The sequence below is a fragment of the Triticum aestivum genome, chromosome 7D (genome assembly GCF_018294505.1).
Source record: "Triticum aestivum cultivar Chinese Spring chromosome 7D, IWGSC CS RefSeq v2.1, whole genome shotgun sequence".
In the NCBI taxonomy this organism is placed as follows: domain Eukaryota; kingdom Viridiplantae; phylum Streptophyta; class Magnoliopsida; order Poales; family Poaceae; genus Triticum; species Triticum aestivum.
This window is the reverse complement of record NC_057814.1, coordinates 493,509,492-493,525,496: the sequence shown is the minus strand read 5'-3', so window position 1 is coordinate 493,525,496 and position 16,005 is coordinate 493,509,492.

Here is a 16,005-nt window from a genome sequence, read left to right as displayed (position 1 = left end):
GGATGAACCACGGTGTCGAGGATTCAATCAATCCGTATGCAATTCCCTTTGTCAATCGGTATGTTACTTGCCCGAGATTCGATCGTCGGTATCCCAATACCTTGTTCAATCTCGTTACCGGCAAGTCTCTTTACTCGTACCGCAATGCATGATCCCGTGACTAACGCCTTAGTCACATTGAGCTCATTATGATGATGCATTACCGAGTGGGCCCAGAGATACCTCTCCGTTATACGGAGTGACAAATCCCAGTCTCGATCCGTGCCAACCCAACAGACACTTTCGGAGATACCCGTAGTGCACCTTTATAGTCACCCAGTTACGTTGTGACGTTTGGCACACCCAAAGCACTCCTACAGTATCCGGGAGTTGCACGATCTCATGGTCCAAGGAAAAGATACTTGACATTGGAAAAGCTCTAGCAAACAAAACTACACGATCTTTTATGCTATGCTTAGGATTGGGTCTTGTCCATCACATCATTCTCCTAATGATGTGATCCCGTTATCAATGACATCCAATGTCCATAGTCAGGAAACCATGACTATCTGTTGATCAACGAGCTAGTCAACTAGAGGCTTACTAGGGACAGGTTGTGGTCTATGTATTCACACATGTATCACGATTTCCGGACAATACAATTATAGCATGAATAATAGACAATTACCATGAACAAAGAAATATAATAATAACCATTTATTATTGCCTCTAGGGCATATTTCCAACACTAAGGACCCCTTCCCGTTGCCACGCATTGACCAGATTGTTGACTCCACGGCCGGGTGTGATATGTTATCATTCCTTGACGCCTACTCAGGATACCACCGGATCTTCATGACAAGAGAAGACGAAGAAAAGACAGCATTCATCACCCCATGTGGTACGTATTGCTTTTTATGGATGCCTTTCGGGTTGAAGAGTGCTGGCTCAACATTTGCAAGAGCAGTCCAAATTGGTTTTGAGCCCCAGCTGCATAGGAATATGGAAGCATATATGGATGACATAGTGGTCAAAACCAAAGACAGGGCAACACTTGTACAAGAGTTAGAAGAGACGTTTGCAAACCTGCGCAAGATCAACCTCAAGTTGAACCCTGAGAAGTGTGTCTTCGGCGTTCCGTCCGACAAACTTCTCGGGTTCTTTGTGTCACAGCGTGGGATCGAGGCGAACCCAGACAAGATCAAGGCTATCGAGCAAATTGAGGCGCCCAAGCGGATCAAGGATGTGCGTCGGCTCACTGGCTGCGTTGCCGCCATGAGCAGATTCATCTCCAAGTCTGCCGAGCGCGCCCTTCCCTTTTTCAAAATCTTGAAAAAGGCGGGACCAATGGAATGGACCCCAGAGGCCGAAGCAGCGCTACAGGATTTGAAGAAATACCTCTCCTCTACGCCGATACTAGTCACGCCTAAACCACAAGAGCCATTGCTGCTGTACCTAGCGGCAACGAATCAAGTGGTCAGCGCCGCGCTAGTGGCACAGAGGGAGGTCGACGAAGAGGCAGTAGCAACGGCAGGACTGGCAGATGGCGAGCCAGAGATACCCCCGGCAGAGCCTGGTGCCGGCAAGGAGAGGCCCTCGGCAGAGTTTGACGTTGGCAGGACAGGGCCTGCGCAACCAAAAGAAGTGGTGCAAATGAAGAAGATGATGCAGCACCCACTTATTTTGTCAGCTCCCTCTTGCAAGGGGCTAGGTCAAGGTACTTCGGTGTGCAGAAATTGCTCTTCGGCCTCCTTATGGCCTCGAGGAAGCTGCGTCATTACTTCCAAGCACATGAATCACTGTCGTCACCCGCCTCCCGTTGCAACGGATACTGCACAATCCAGACACAACCGGGAGGATTGTGGAGTGGGCCTTGGTGCTGTTGAGCTTTGGTTTGAAGTTTGAAAGTACTTCGACGATCCAGAGCAGAGTCTTGGCGGAGTTCATTGCGGAATGGACTTCAACGACCGACGAAGAAATCCAGGAGACCACTCTCCCCGGCAAGGAAGAAAGTTGCAACTGGATCATGTACTTTGACAGGGCTTTCTCGCTACAAGGCGCCGGTGCTGGTGTGCTGCTCGTCGCACCCACCGGAGAGCACCTCAAGTATGTGATCCAGATGCACTTTCCCAGGGAGATGTCCACGAACAACACTACTGAATACGAGGGGTTGCTTGCCAGTCTCAGGATCGCGGCAGACCTCGGGGTTACGAAGCTCATCGTCAGGGGTGATTCACAACTTGTCGTCAGTCAAGTCAACAAAGATTATCAGAGCGCATTGATGGAGGCCTACGTAGATGAGGTGAGGAAGCTGGAAGAGCGCTTTGATGGTATACAAGCAGAGCACGTTCCCCGAGCAGAGAACGACATCGTTGATTACCTGTCGAAGCGCGCTGCCTTCAAACTACCTGTGGAACCAGGTACTTTTGTGCTTCAGTTAACTCAACCATCCGTTCAACCATCAACAGAGCAGAACAAGCGGAGGAAATCAGGCCCAGACAAGTACTTTCCCACCGAGCTCCCAGGAGCCACCGGCAAGGATGCTGCCGTGGACACTAAGCCTGCCATGGGGCAACCGACTCCGGCAGGGCATCAAGCCCTGGCCGTAGAGACGACCGCTCTCGTGGCGGAGGAAATGCCTTTAGTCCTTACCGTCGAGCCCCAGGCTCCGGCATGGGCACAGCATACCGTCCGATTCCTCCAGACAGGGGAACTTCCTGAGGAGTAGGAAGAAGCAGAAAAAGTAGCCCATCGGTCTGCCATTTATCAGTTCGTCGACGACGTCCTGTACAGAAAAAGATCGATCGATGTGAAATTGAAGTGCGTCCCCCGGGAGGAAGGGCTGGAGCTATTGGCAGAGATACATGGAGGCATATGTGGCTCCCACATAGGGTCGAGGGCCCTTGCCGGCAAGGTTTCTTCTGGCCCACTGCCCTCCAGGATGCAACGGCACTAGTAACCAAGTGTGAAGCGTGTCAGTTCCATTCGAAGAAGCTTCATCAACCAGCTCAAGCCATTCAAACAATTCCTCCCTCCTGGCCAATTTTGGTATGGGGGCTCGACATACTGGGCCCTTTCCCCCGTGCTGTCGGGGGATTTGAGTACTTGTACGTTGCCATCGACAAGTTCACAAAGTGGCCGGAGGTGGAGGCACTGAGGAAGGTGACAGCACAGTCAGCCGTCAAGTTCTTCAAGGGGCTAGTCTGCCGTTTCGGTGTGCCAAACAGAATCATCACCGACAACAACACGTAGTTCACAAGCCACACCTTCATGGAACACATCCAGGACCTCGGCAGCAAGCCCTGTTTCGCTTTCGTGGCGCACCCACGGAGCAACGGCCAGGCGGAGAGGGCAAATGCTGAAGTACTACGAGGCCTGAGAACAAAGACTTTTGACAAACTGCACAAGAGCGGAAGGCGCTGGATTGATGAGTTGCCGGCGGTTCTTTGGTCAATCAGAACGACACCAAATCGAGCCACCGGCTAGACACCCTTTACCCTGTTATACGGGGCAGAAGCAGTTCTCCCCACAGAACTCACATACGGGTCACCCCGAGTGCTCGCTTATGACGATTTTGAGCAAGAGCAATTGCGGCAAGATGACGCAACGCTCCTCGAGGAAGATGGTCTTCGGGTGGCTGTGAGAGCAGCGCGCTACCAGCAAGCCTTGCGCCGCTACCATAGCCGCAAGGTTCATGCCCGAAGCTTTGAGGAAGGCGACCTTGTTCTTTGGCGCGTTCAGTCGGCCAAGAATTCCAACAAGTTGACGCCAAAGTGGGAAGGCCCTTATCGGGTAATACGAGTCACCAGGCCTGGCGTAGTCCGCCTGGAGGCCGAAGATGCTATTCCAGTGAGCAACTCCTGGAACATTGAACATCTTCGCAAGTTTTACCCATAAGGCGCGGTTGTCGGGCCCCCCGGCAAACCACCTTTTGTACAAGCCTTGCCGGCAAGGCATGTAACCCTCTATACAAAGCCAGGCGCAAACCCTGAGCATAAATAAATGAAGCGCTGGTGCCCTAAGTTTTAGCATGCATGCTAGGTTAAGTCTCTCCCTTGGTTAGGGTTGATAGTGCTTAGCGGCGACTAACCCCTAGCATAGAGGTCGAGTGTGCGTCTCTCTGTTCCTTTCCGTCCTCTTTGGTTCGTAGGGTACATGGACATTTCTGCTGAGCTATTTGGAAGAAAGAGAACAAGCCGCACTCCGGCCCCAGCAAGCCAGGGTTGCCAGGGGCTGCAGATTCAGGTAAGTCTTTTATCCTCTATTGTGCATTTCCGTATGAAGTTGGGACATATGAAGCCTCGTTTTGCTCCTAGACCACCGTGCTCCCCCTTTTTTCCTGTACCCAAGTCCCTGGGCCGGAACCGGATCGTAGTCGCAGTGGCAAGGAAATAAACGAAGGGCCTAACTCTACTTCGCCCCTGCCTCTGCCAAGAGCGTGAGAATGGTCGACTAAAGTAAGGGGACAGCAAGGCCTGTTGCCGAGCAACAATGTTTATCTTAAAAATAACAAGGATTCATTCCTTGGCATGGGCCTCGCTCACGCACAAAGAACCCGACAAGCACCCTTTTTCATTAAAAACATCCCATACAGGTACAGTTCATACGGAATAAAAAACATGAGCAAGGGGATTACAAGTCTTAAAATTAACAAGTGCCTGCAGGCTTGCAAACTAAAAAGAGGCAAGATGCCCGTAATCCTTTTCTTATCCCTATCGTCAGGATATGGAACAAGATAGCAGGAGGGCAAAAAGAGCGCCTAGGCAAGGTACGAGGATCAGAAGGCACCAAGGGAACATCCCGGTGCCGGGAGAGGAGCTGGAAGATGAGGCAGCGGGCCGACAATACACGACGAAGGCGTCGGTGCCCGCGTACTCTGACTTGACGGCCGCCACCCGCCTTCTTCGCCTTCTCCGACCCTCCTACGCCAGCCTCCCAAGGAGGCGACAGGGAACGCGCCGATGGAGAGCTTGACAAGAAAGGCCTGCGGTAGGGCGCGTGGCCGAGGGAAGGACGATGCGGTCAGTCGGAGTCGAGGTCGGCGTCCCGCCGTTCGACGCCCTCGTCGTCGCTGTCGCTGTCCTCCTCGTCACTCCCGCTTGAGGAGGAATCTTCATGGTCGGAGGAGCTCTCCACGCAGCACTTTAGGCGAGTTCCAAGAGCTCCAAAGACCTTGACGGAGAGCAGGCCGTTCTCCATTAACTTGAAATAGAGGACGAGCCCCGCCGTCAGGCGGTGGACACGAGCGAACGTCTTCCATCCATGACGAAGGTACATGACATGAGGAGCGGGGAAGTCGACGTCGACCCGCGTGCCGCCGTTCCCGCAGCCCCTCATGTGCAACCTGAGGGTCTGGGGCGGATCGAGCTCCATCTCCTGAGCAAATGGGGTAGGGAGACGAAGACGACAACGCGGTGGCTGGTGCAGCCCGATGAAGAACTCACGGGGCTGGTCCCTGACGTGGCCCTCCATTGGGGGAGGCATCGCTGACGGAGGCGAGGCCGGTGCGCCGCCCCATCCCCCTCTTCCCCGAGCGCCACGGCGACCTCGGCCTCGCCCCCTCCCCCTTCCTCTCGTGGCCGGCTCCACCGCCACGAGCTCTTGGGAAGGAGGGACGCTGTCGAGCAGCGACCCTTGCCGCCACCGTTGAAGAGCCGGCGCCCCCTCTCACCAAGGCATATGGAAGAAAGAAGCCGAAGTGAATGGAGGCAGATGATGAAAGGATGTGGGGTGCCATCACCCTCCCCCTTCTTATAAAGGGGCGGGGTCGGGGCTCGGCCGCCCCACTCGACCAATCCGGCCATCGGGGGCGCGGGGAATCGAGACAGACCCGCTACCCCAATCAGCGACGGCCCGGTTTCCCACCTCCACCGCCTGCCACCTGCCTGGGGGACACATGGTGAGCAAGTAGAATCGAGGGGACGGGGGAAGCGACCATTCCCCACCCCGTGATTGTGGGGCACGGACGCCTTGAAGACCACGACCCAAGTCCACCCAGTAAATGAGTCGTGCCTCTGCGTCTCCCTCTTTTTATGGGGAAGGCGCGAGCCGCCTCTTTACCACGGTGTGACGCATGCGTGTGGGAACCGCCCCACGCATGACCGCCACGTCACGCACGACCCCCCACGTCGCGCGTTCAACGCGGATTGTGGGGAAGCGCAGCGGACGAAAAGTTACCGCGGTAAAAATCCGCCCCCTCCTGCCCGCGCACCGTTCTGGGCCTGGCCCAACAACGTGTCGCGCTTATGTGTGGCCCAGGCCTGGCGGCTCCTGTCGGTGTACAAAAGTAGGGGCTCTCCTTTTTTACCCCTTTACTTGTGCACGGGCAGTCGGAGCAGTGCCCACGGCCATACTAAGCAGGGCAGAGGAGGGAAGCCGAAGGCACAAAGCGACCAGAAGCAACGCCAAGACCAATAGACTGCAGAGAGCAAAGCGGCAAGGCGAACTCCCCCGGCAAGGCCCTTGCCGGGGCAGCCTCCGCGGCCCCGGCAAAGAGCCTTTGCCGGGGCAGCTTGCCCAACACCAGCAGAGCGAGCCACCCTTGAGCCCGGGGGTTCCAATGCCGCCAACAACCACAATGGAACCAGGGCTCGGGAGGCACCTCCGTGGTGGCATGCAGATCTTTGTCAAGATCATAAAAACACAAGATCAGATGAGTACCAGTAGACGATGATCCTCGAAGAGATCCTAGCCGAGGAAATCCATGAGACCCCGGCAAGACGCTTTCCTGGGAAGACAACGATGCCACGGCAAGACCCTTGTCGGGGCCCCGGCAAGGCCCTTGCCGAAGGCACCTACGGGGCCACGGCCAGGCCCACGTCCGCGAAGGCTCCACCACCGTCCCCATGCAGCTGCCAGCTCAACCAGCTGAGCAGGCACCTGCGTGGTGACGAGCGGCCTCCACGACCAACCCAGCAAGCACCTGCGTGGTGGCATGCAGATCTTCGTGAAGGCTCCACCACCGCGCCTGCCCAGCAGCCAGCCAACGTGGAGCTATGATGCCTCGTCAGCTCGAACGTGTGTCGAAGCCAGGCGAGGCGGCGACAGCTGGGACGTGCTTCCTTGCCGTCCCCGATAAGCGAGAGGGGCATGTCGGCAGCGCATTAAATGTGTTTTGTCCGGCGGTGCCAGGAGATAGACTCATCGACTGTAGACCTTTCCACCTCCTGTGTGCCACTGTGGCAAACCCTTTTTCCTATAAAAGGAGGCCCGAGGCGACCAGGAGAAGGATTCGGATCTTTTGGGCAAGCCACACCCCGTAGCTAGCTCAAGAACACAAGAACACTCAAATACATCCACCAAAGCAAGACTAGGGTATTACGCGTCTTCGCGGCCTGAACCTGGGTAAACGATCTTTGTGCTTCCTGTCAGACCCGCTCTTTGCACAACCCCGCACCCGCCAACCGTAGAAGGGATCCCTGTGATCCCATAGGTGTCGTTTCCACCGACAAAGAACAATGAAATCTATGGGCACATAATTCCTATTTGCAAGAATAAGAACATCATTAATTATTCCCATAGGCTTTTTAATAGTAGAATCCGCCAAGTGCAAATTCAAAGAACACGATTCAATATCGGTAAGACCAAGCACATCACATAAAGATTTCGGAATTGTAGAACCACTAGCACCCAAGTCACACAAAGCAAGACACTCATAATTTTTAATCTTGACTTTGATAGTAGGTTCCCATTCATCATGCAATTTTCTAGTAATTGAAACTTCTAATTCCAATTTTTCTTCAAGAGCTTTCATCATAGCATCAACAATATGTTTAGTAAAAGCTTTATTTTGTTCATAGGCATGGGGTGAATTTATCATGGATTGCAACAAAGAAATACAATAAAGCAAAGATCAACTATCATAATTAAATTCTTTGTAATGCAAAAGAGTGGGCACATCACTAGCTAAAGTTTTGACATCTTCAAACCCACTTTTATCAATTTTCTCAACAAGATTTTCACCCTCCGAAATATTGGGACGCCTTCTACCTAAAGTTGACTCTTCTCCAGTCCCTTTTTCATCAATCTTAACTTTACTAAACAAGGAATCAATATAAGAAACACCAATCATTTTAAGATCTTCATCACTTTTACGAAAGAAATCACTAGAAAACGCTTTTTCTAAAAATTCTCTTTTAGCTCTAAGCATAGCGGTTCTTTTCTTACTTTCATCCATAGAAACATAAATAGATTTAATTTATTCATCTACTTTAGGCCCAAAAAATTTCATCTTTAGATTTTCCACGTCAAGAGCAATTCTATCAACACTTCTAGACAAATCACCATCTTACTCAACTTTTCTTCTATGGATGTGTTGAAAACTTTTTGTGTGTTGATAAATTCTTTAATATTATTCTCAAGATCAGAGGTGTTCCTATTATTATTATAAGATTGATTTCCATAGGAATTACCATAATTATTAGAGGAATTACTAGGAGAAGGCCTAGGATTAAAATTACCTCTATAAGCATTGTTGTTGAAATTATTTCGAGAGATAAAATTCACATCAATGGCATCACTATTTTTCTCAATCAAAGTAGAAAAAGGCATATCATTAAAATCAATAGGAGCACTTTTACTAGCAACCAATTTCATAAGAGCATCAACTTTTTCACTCAAAGAAGAAATTTCTTCAACCGAATTAACTTTTTTACTAGTAGGAGCCCTTTCGGTATGCCATTGTGAATAATTTGCCATGATATTATCAAGCAATTTGGTGGCTTCACCCAAAGTAATTTCCATAAAAGTTCCACCCACGACGGAATCTAAAAGATTACGAGAAACAAAATTCAATCCCGCATAAAAAATTTGTATGATCATCCAAAGATTTAACGCATGAGTTGGGCAATTCCTTAGCATCATTTTCATCCTTTCCCAAGATTGTGCAACATGTTCATGTTCAAGTTGCTTGAAATTCATGATATGGGTTCTAAGGGAAATAATTTTTGCGGGAGAAAAATACTTTGTGATAAAAGCATCCTTGCACTTATTCCAAGAATCGATACTATCGCGAGGCAAAGAAGAGAACCAAATTTTTGCAGAATCACGCAAAGAAAACGGAAATAATTTCATCTTCACCACATCATTGTCCACATCTTTTCTCTTTTGCATATCGCATAATTCCACGAAGGTATTAAGATGGGACGCGACATCCTCATTAGGAGTACCAGAAAATTTATCTTTCATAACAAGATTCTGCAAAGCAGTATTAAGATTACAAGTCTCCGCACTAGTGGCTGGAGGAGCAAGCGGAGTGCCAATAAAATCATTGTTGTTGGTATTTGAGAAATCACATAACTTGGTGTTCTCTTGAGTCATGATGACCTCACAATAAGATTGCACTAAAAAAATAGATTCGGCAAGAAAACGGCGAACGAAAAAAGAGGGGCGAATAAAATGGCAATTTTGTGTGAAGTGGGGGAGAAGAAAACGAGAGGCAAATGGCAAATAATGTAAATTGTGAGGGGGTGAGATTTGTGATTAGGAACTTGGTATATGTTGAAGATCCTCCCCGGCAATGGCGCCATAAATGGCGTGTTGACGGGAGGCTATCTTGACTTGATTCTCCCCGGCAACGGCGCCAGAAATTCCTTTTGATGTCGCATGAAGCTACGTCGGAATTTCCCCAAAGAGGAAGGGTGATGCAGCACAGCGGCGGTAGGTATTTCCCTCAGATATGAAACCAAGGTTATCGAACTAGTAGGAGAACCAAGCAACACAACATAAACAGCCCCTGCACACAAATAACAACACCTCGCAACCAGACGTGTTAAAGGGGTTTTCAATCCCTTTCGGGTAACGCGCCAGAAACGGTGCATGGACGGTAGAAAGTTGCAATAGATAGAATAAATAGATCGCAAATAAAATAAAGTGCAACAAAGTATTTTTGTATTTTTGGTTTAATAGATCTGAATAAAAAGTGCAAATAAAATAGATCGCAAAGCAAATATATGAGAAAGAAGACCCGGTGGCCGTAGGTTTCACTAGTGGCTTCTCTCGAGAAAGATAGCAAATGGTGGGTAAACGAATTACTGTTGGGCAAGTGATAGAACCTCAAATAATAATGACGATATCCAGGCAATGATCATTACATAGGCATCACGTCCAAGATTAGTAGACCGACTCCTGCCTGCATCTACTACTATTACTCCACATATCAACCGCTATCCAGCATGCATCTAGTGTATTAAGTTCATGGAAAAACGGAGTAATGCAATAAGAACGATGACATGATGTAGACAAGATCTATCCATGTAGAGATAGACCCCCATCGTTTTATCCTTAGTAGCAACGATACATACGTGTCGTTTCCCTTTTTGTCACTGGGATCAAGCACCGTAAATAGATCAAGTTGGACAAACAAAACCCAAATATCGGAGAAGAAATACGAGGCTATAAGAGATCATGCATATAAGAGATCAAAGAAACTCAAATAACTTTCATGGATATAAAAAGATATGACTCATCATAAACTCAAAGTTCATCAGATCCCAACAAACACACCCAAAAAGAGTTACATCATATGGATCTCCAAGAGACCATTGTATTGAGAATTCAGCGAGAGAGAAAGCAATCTAGCTACTAACTACGAACCTGAAGGTCTACAAAGAACTACTCATGCATCATCGAAGAGGCACCAATGGAGGTGGTGAACCCCATCCGAGATGGTGTCTAGATTGGATCTGGTGGTTCTGGACTCTGCGGCGGCTGTATGAATATTTCATTGACTCCCCTAGGGTTTCTGGAATATTTTGGGGTATTTATAGAGAAAAGAGGCGGTTCGGGGGGGCACCCGAGGTGGGCACAACCCACCAGGGCACGCCTGGGCCTCCTGGCGCGCCCTGGTGGGTTGTCCCCTCCTCGGGACTCCCCCCAGGTGTAACCAGGGCCCAATATCTTCCTTCTGGTCCATAAAAAATCTCCGCGAAGTTTCGTGGCATTTGGACTCCGTTTGATATTGATTTCCTGCGATGTAAAAAATATGGAAAAAACAGCAACTGGCACTTGGCACTATGTCAATAGGTTAGTACCAAAAAATGATATAAAATGATTATAAAACATCCAAGATTGATAATAAAATAGCATGGAACAATCAAAAAATTAAGATACGTTGGTGACGTATCACTGTTGTCAGTGCTAGAGCAACTGCCGATGCTCGATCCGTTGCTGAAGGTGGTACCGATGTGCAAGACAACGGCGATCGTGTCTGGTCTGCTATGATCAGCTTTCTAACTTTTCTAGGATCTGTGACCGTGATCCAGTCTTTTTCTTCATTTCTTTTAAATGCGAGAAGGACTAATTGTGCCGTGTTTGTTAAACCAAACTGGAGTTCATCATAGGGATTCAGCTTGTACTCAGACAACAGACTGATCCAATTTTTTCTAGTAATATAAGTGATGGACAGTGCCTTCGTTACTGACACGACATAAGAAGTGAAACCTGCAAAAATAGCCATCGTAGAGCAAACCAAACGGTTTATTCTGTGATGAATGTCACATGGCAAAATGTAACGCCCACGATGCGGCTATATCTCCCACATGTCGAGGCACGACTTAGAGGCATAACCGCATAGTGGTTTTGTCGCAAGAAGGGTCATCTTCACACAATCCCATGTAATGAACAAGAATGGGATAAAGAGTTGGCTTACAATCGCACTTCACACAATACATAAATATATTTCATACATCATCCAAAATACACACATAGACCGTCTACGGTCAAGATCCAAATGAAAATAAGATAACCCCAAATGCTAGATCCCCGATCGTCCCAACTGGGCTCCACTACTGATCATCAGGAAAAGACACATAGTAACGACCACGTTCCTCATCGAACTCCCACCTGAGATCGATCCCATCATCTGCACTGGCATCGTCGGCACCTGCAACTGTTTTGGTAGAATCTGTGAGTCACGAGGACTCAGCAATCTCACACCCGCGAGATCAAGACTATTTAAGCTTGTAGGAAAGGATGGTGTAATGAGGTGGAGCTGCAGCAGGCACTAAGCATATATGGTGGCTAACATACGCAAATGAGAGCGAGAATAGAAGCAACGGAACGGTCGTCATCTAGAAATGGCCAAGAAGTGATCCTGAACTCCTACTTACGTCATTCATAACTCAAACCGTGTTCACTCCCCGGACTCCGCCGAGAAGAGACCATCACGGCTACACACACAGTTGATGTATTTTAATTGGGTCAAGTGACAAGTTCTCTACAACCGGACATTAACAAATTCCCAACTGCCTCATAACCGCGGGCCCGGCTTTTGAAAGATAATACCCTGCAGGGGTGTCCCAACTTAGCCCATCATAAGCTCTCACGGTCAACGAAGGATAAACCTTCTCCCGGAAAGACCCGATCAGTCTCGAAATCCCGGTTTACAAGACATTTCGACAATGGTAAAACAAGACCAGCAAAGCCACCCGAATGTGCCGACAAATCCCGATAGGAGCTGCACATATCTCATTCTCAGGGCACACCGGATGGGCAAGACGTTGGGTTGGCATAGACCCTGGTTGCCCGGGGGCGCCGGACATCGCCCAGTTTGGGCCAGCACTCGAAGGAACACTGGTCCCGGGGTTAAAATAAAGATGACCCTCAGGATCGCGAAAACCCGGGGGAAAGGCTTAGGTGGAAAATGGTAAAACCAATGTTGGGCCTTGCTGGAGGAGTTTTATTCAAGGCAAACTATCAAGGGGGACCCATAAATCACCCAACCGCATAAGTAACGCAAACTCAAGGAACATAATACCGGTATGACAGAAACTAGGGCGGCAAGAGTGGAACAAAACACCAGGCATAAGGCCGAGCCTTCCACCCTTTACCAAAATATATAGATGCATTAATTAAATAAGAGATATTGTGATATCCCAACATATCCATGTACCAACATGGAACCAACTTCAACTTCACCTGCAACTAGCAACGCTATAAGAAGGGCTGAGCAAAAGCGGTAACTTAGCCAAACAATTGTTTGCTAGGAAAGGATGGTTAGGGGCTGACATGGCAATATGGGAGGCATGATATAACAAGTGATAGGTAGCGCAACATGGCAATAGAACGAACAACTAGCAAAGCAAAGATAGAAGTGATTTCGAGGGGTGGTCATCTTGCCTGCAAGGTTCTCAGAGTTGTCGAAAGCTTGATCCTCGTAAGCATACTCAACAGGTTCCTCGTTCACGAACTCGTCTCCCGGCTCTACCCAAGACAAGAACACAAGCAATGGAACCACAATCAACCACGAGAAATGCACAAGCAACATGATGCAAAACATGTATAATATGCAAGATATGATATGCGATGCATATGCGTGCTCCGGAAGAAAAATGATGAACAAGGCAGTAACTTGGCAAACCAAGCATGCCACTGGAAAGATGAGATGATTTCGGTCGAAATCGATATAAAGATCACCGGAAACGGATGCACGGTTTGCAAATGGCAAGCAAAACAAGAATGACACGAATCTGCGATTAACAACATGATAGCACTTAGAATGCAACAAGTAACAATGCTACAGCACTCCAACATAGCAACAAAGCATATGGCAGTAATCTACAGGAGATTCTTGACAAAATATGAACAGTGAGCTACGGCTAGTTCACAACATAACAAGCTCAAACAAGCATGGCAAAAGTGCAAAAGATAACAGGTTCACAGACTTAGTGAAATTACTGGACATGCCTGAAAACAGCATCAGGTAGCAATGTTCAGAGCACGAAATGAACATGCTACAGGAACTTAACATGACAAAACAAGGCATGGAAGTATTCTACTAAATGCATATGACAAAAGTCCCTTACTGACCATAAGCCAAAAAGGACCAGAAGATATGATGGCAAGCATGTAAACAGAGCATGGCAGAAACAATAATATGAAGGCATCTTGGTGAGCTTGATGCACTCACCACAAAGCAATGCATAAAAAAACTAGCATACCTACAGCAAGATGGCATGTTTATGAAGCTATCCATGGCAATAACAAAAGCATAGCATGTATGGATCAACTACAACAAGCTTGGCAAAATTGAATAACACGTAAACAATCTGCCAGAAATATTTTATAGCAAAAGTAGAGCAAGATAGAGTCATGCTATTGTGCTCCATAATTGCAAAAAAGGGCAGGAATGGATCAATTACAACAATATGTACAAAACATCCTTACTGAACATCACCAAAATATGCATGGATCTCTCTGTAGCATCAAGTTTACATCGGAAACATTACGGAGCCTAGTTTGCATGCTTGTTCTAGTCACCACAGAGATCACAATAATACATGGCATACACCACTGGAAAGATGGCATTGCATACAACAAAACACATGTAGAGCTCATGCCCATAAGATGCACAGATTAAATGATACAAAAATGACAAATCTCCAAGTTCTGCTAAGAACCAGTAGATAACAACAACTAGCACTCTTGCAACAGAGATTTGGGCATCAAGACGGCCTCTAATGAACATGGTTGTCGGGTGGTTGGTGCGACATATGCCAAAGGATGGCTTATCATTGTGGGAGCCAATAAAACGTCGCCGGTGCCTGGAAACGGGATGAGGCGAAGACATGCACGCCGGCGAATCTTACCCAGGTTCGGGGCTCTCTGAGGAGATAACACCCCTAGTCCTGCTCTGCGGGGTCTCCGCATGATCACTAGCTCGATAAAGAGTAGCTACAATCGCTCCTAGAGCTGTTGGGATCAAGGGAGAAGAAGAACAAGGCTAGCTCTTGCTTCTCTCTATCTATGGTGTGTGTGCGTGTGCTATGCTTGGAAGCCAAACATGCAGAGGTGCCAACCCTTTGCATGGGTGCTCCGGGGGGTTTATATAGGCCTACCCCCCGGGGGTACAATGGTAATCCGACTGGGAACTGGCCCCAGCCGTCAGTGTCTACGCCTGCCGGCTCCTCCGCCGGCTGCTGGGTCCCGCCGGCTGCCGGCGACTCGGTCGGCAGGCCGGCCCCACCGCCTAGGGTCTTGTCGGCGGCTGCTTACTATAGCCGCGCCTCTGATGATGAGGGCTTTGTCGAGGTAAGCGTGGCTACAGTGATCCGCGTCGGGGGCTATCACTGTAGCCTCGCCTTGTCTTGTCTCCTAAAATGGGCTCCTGCTTGGAGGAAGGGAGTCGCCGGCTTCTGGAGGCCGGCTATGCTCCTGGCCGACTAGGAAAGGCCGGGCCGCCATCACGCCTCCCTCTGGCTGAAGGGGCCCGCAGTCCTTGGGCCGTGCAGGAGTGGGTCGTGGATGACGTCGTAGCTGGCGTGGCTACAGTGCCCGGCCGCACGGGAGACATCCCTCCCGTACGGCCTCCTGTAACCATGCCTGCCTCGGGCTTCGGGGGTCGTGGGCCGCACTGTGGCCATGCCCCGTCAGGTCGTCGTTATGTAGGGGCGGTTGTGGTCTCGGCCGGCTTCTAGGAGTTGGCGTTCTTCTTGGCCGGCTTCTTGGAGTCGGTGAGGCTGGGTCGCCTTTCGGGAGTCGGCTTTAGTGGTAGCCGGCCGGGGAAGGCGGCCCAAATGCTTGGAGTGCTTGAAGGCCCAAAGGCCTGATAAACTTTCTGAAGAACCAGGGGTAGTCGGTTAGGCTACCCGTGGTCGTTTACCCCGACAATGGTGCAATTGAACAAAATGTAGAGCATCACGAGACGAACAATTCGATATATTACACGCGCGAAACGGAGCTATATGCAGAGAGTTATGGTGCTATGAACAGGTGCATGTAATAAGAAAATGCAAAAAAACTTGGGAAAAACTCGGGGTCTCGGGAAAGTCAACCTTCGGTCTTCCTCGATCCAGATCTGGCTCGGCCGGGCCTCGAGCTCGCCGGAGCAAGCGGACGGCGGCGGGAGGAGGCCGGAGGAGAGGTCGGGCGGCCGGGCTCGGGCTTGGGGAGGAGGTGGAGGAGGCCGGCCGGAGGAGGAAGAGGGCGGCGAGGCTCCTGCTCACCGGCGTGGTGCGGGCACGACGGGAGGCCGGCGGCCGGCGGTGGCGACCGCGGCGGAGGGCGAGCGGCGGCGCGGGGCGAGGAGGA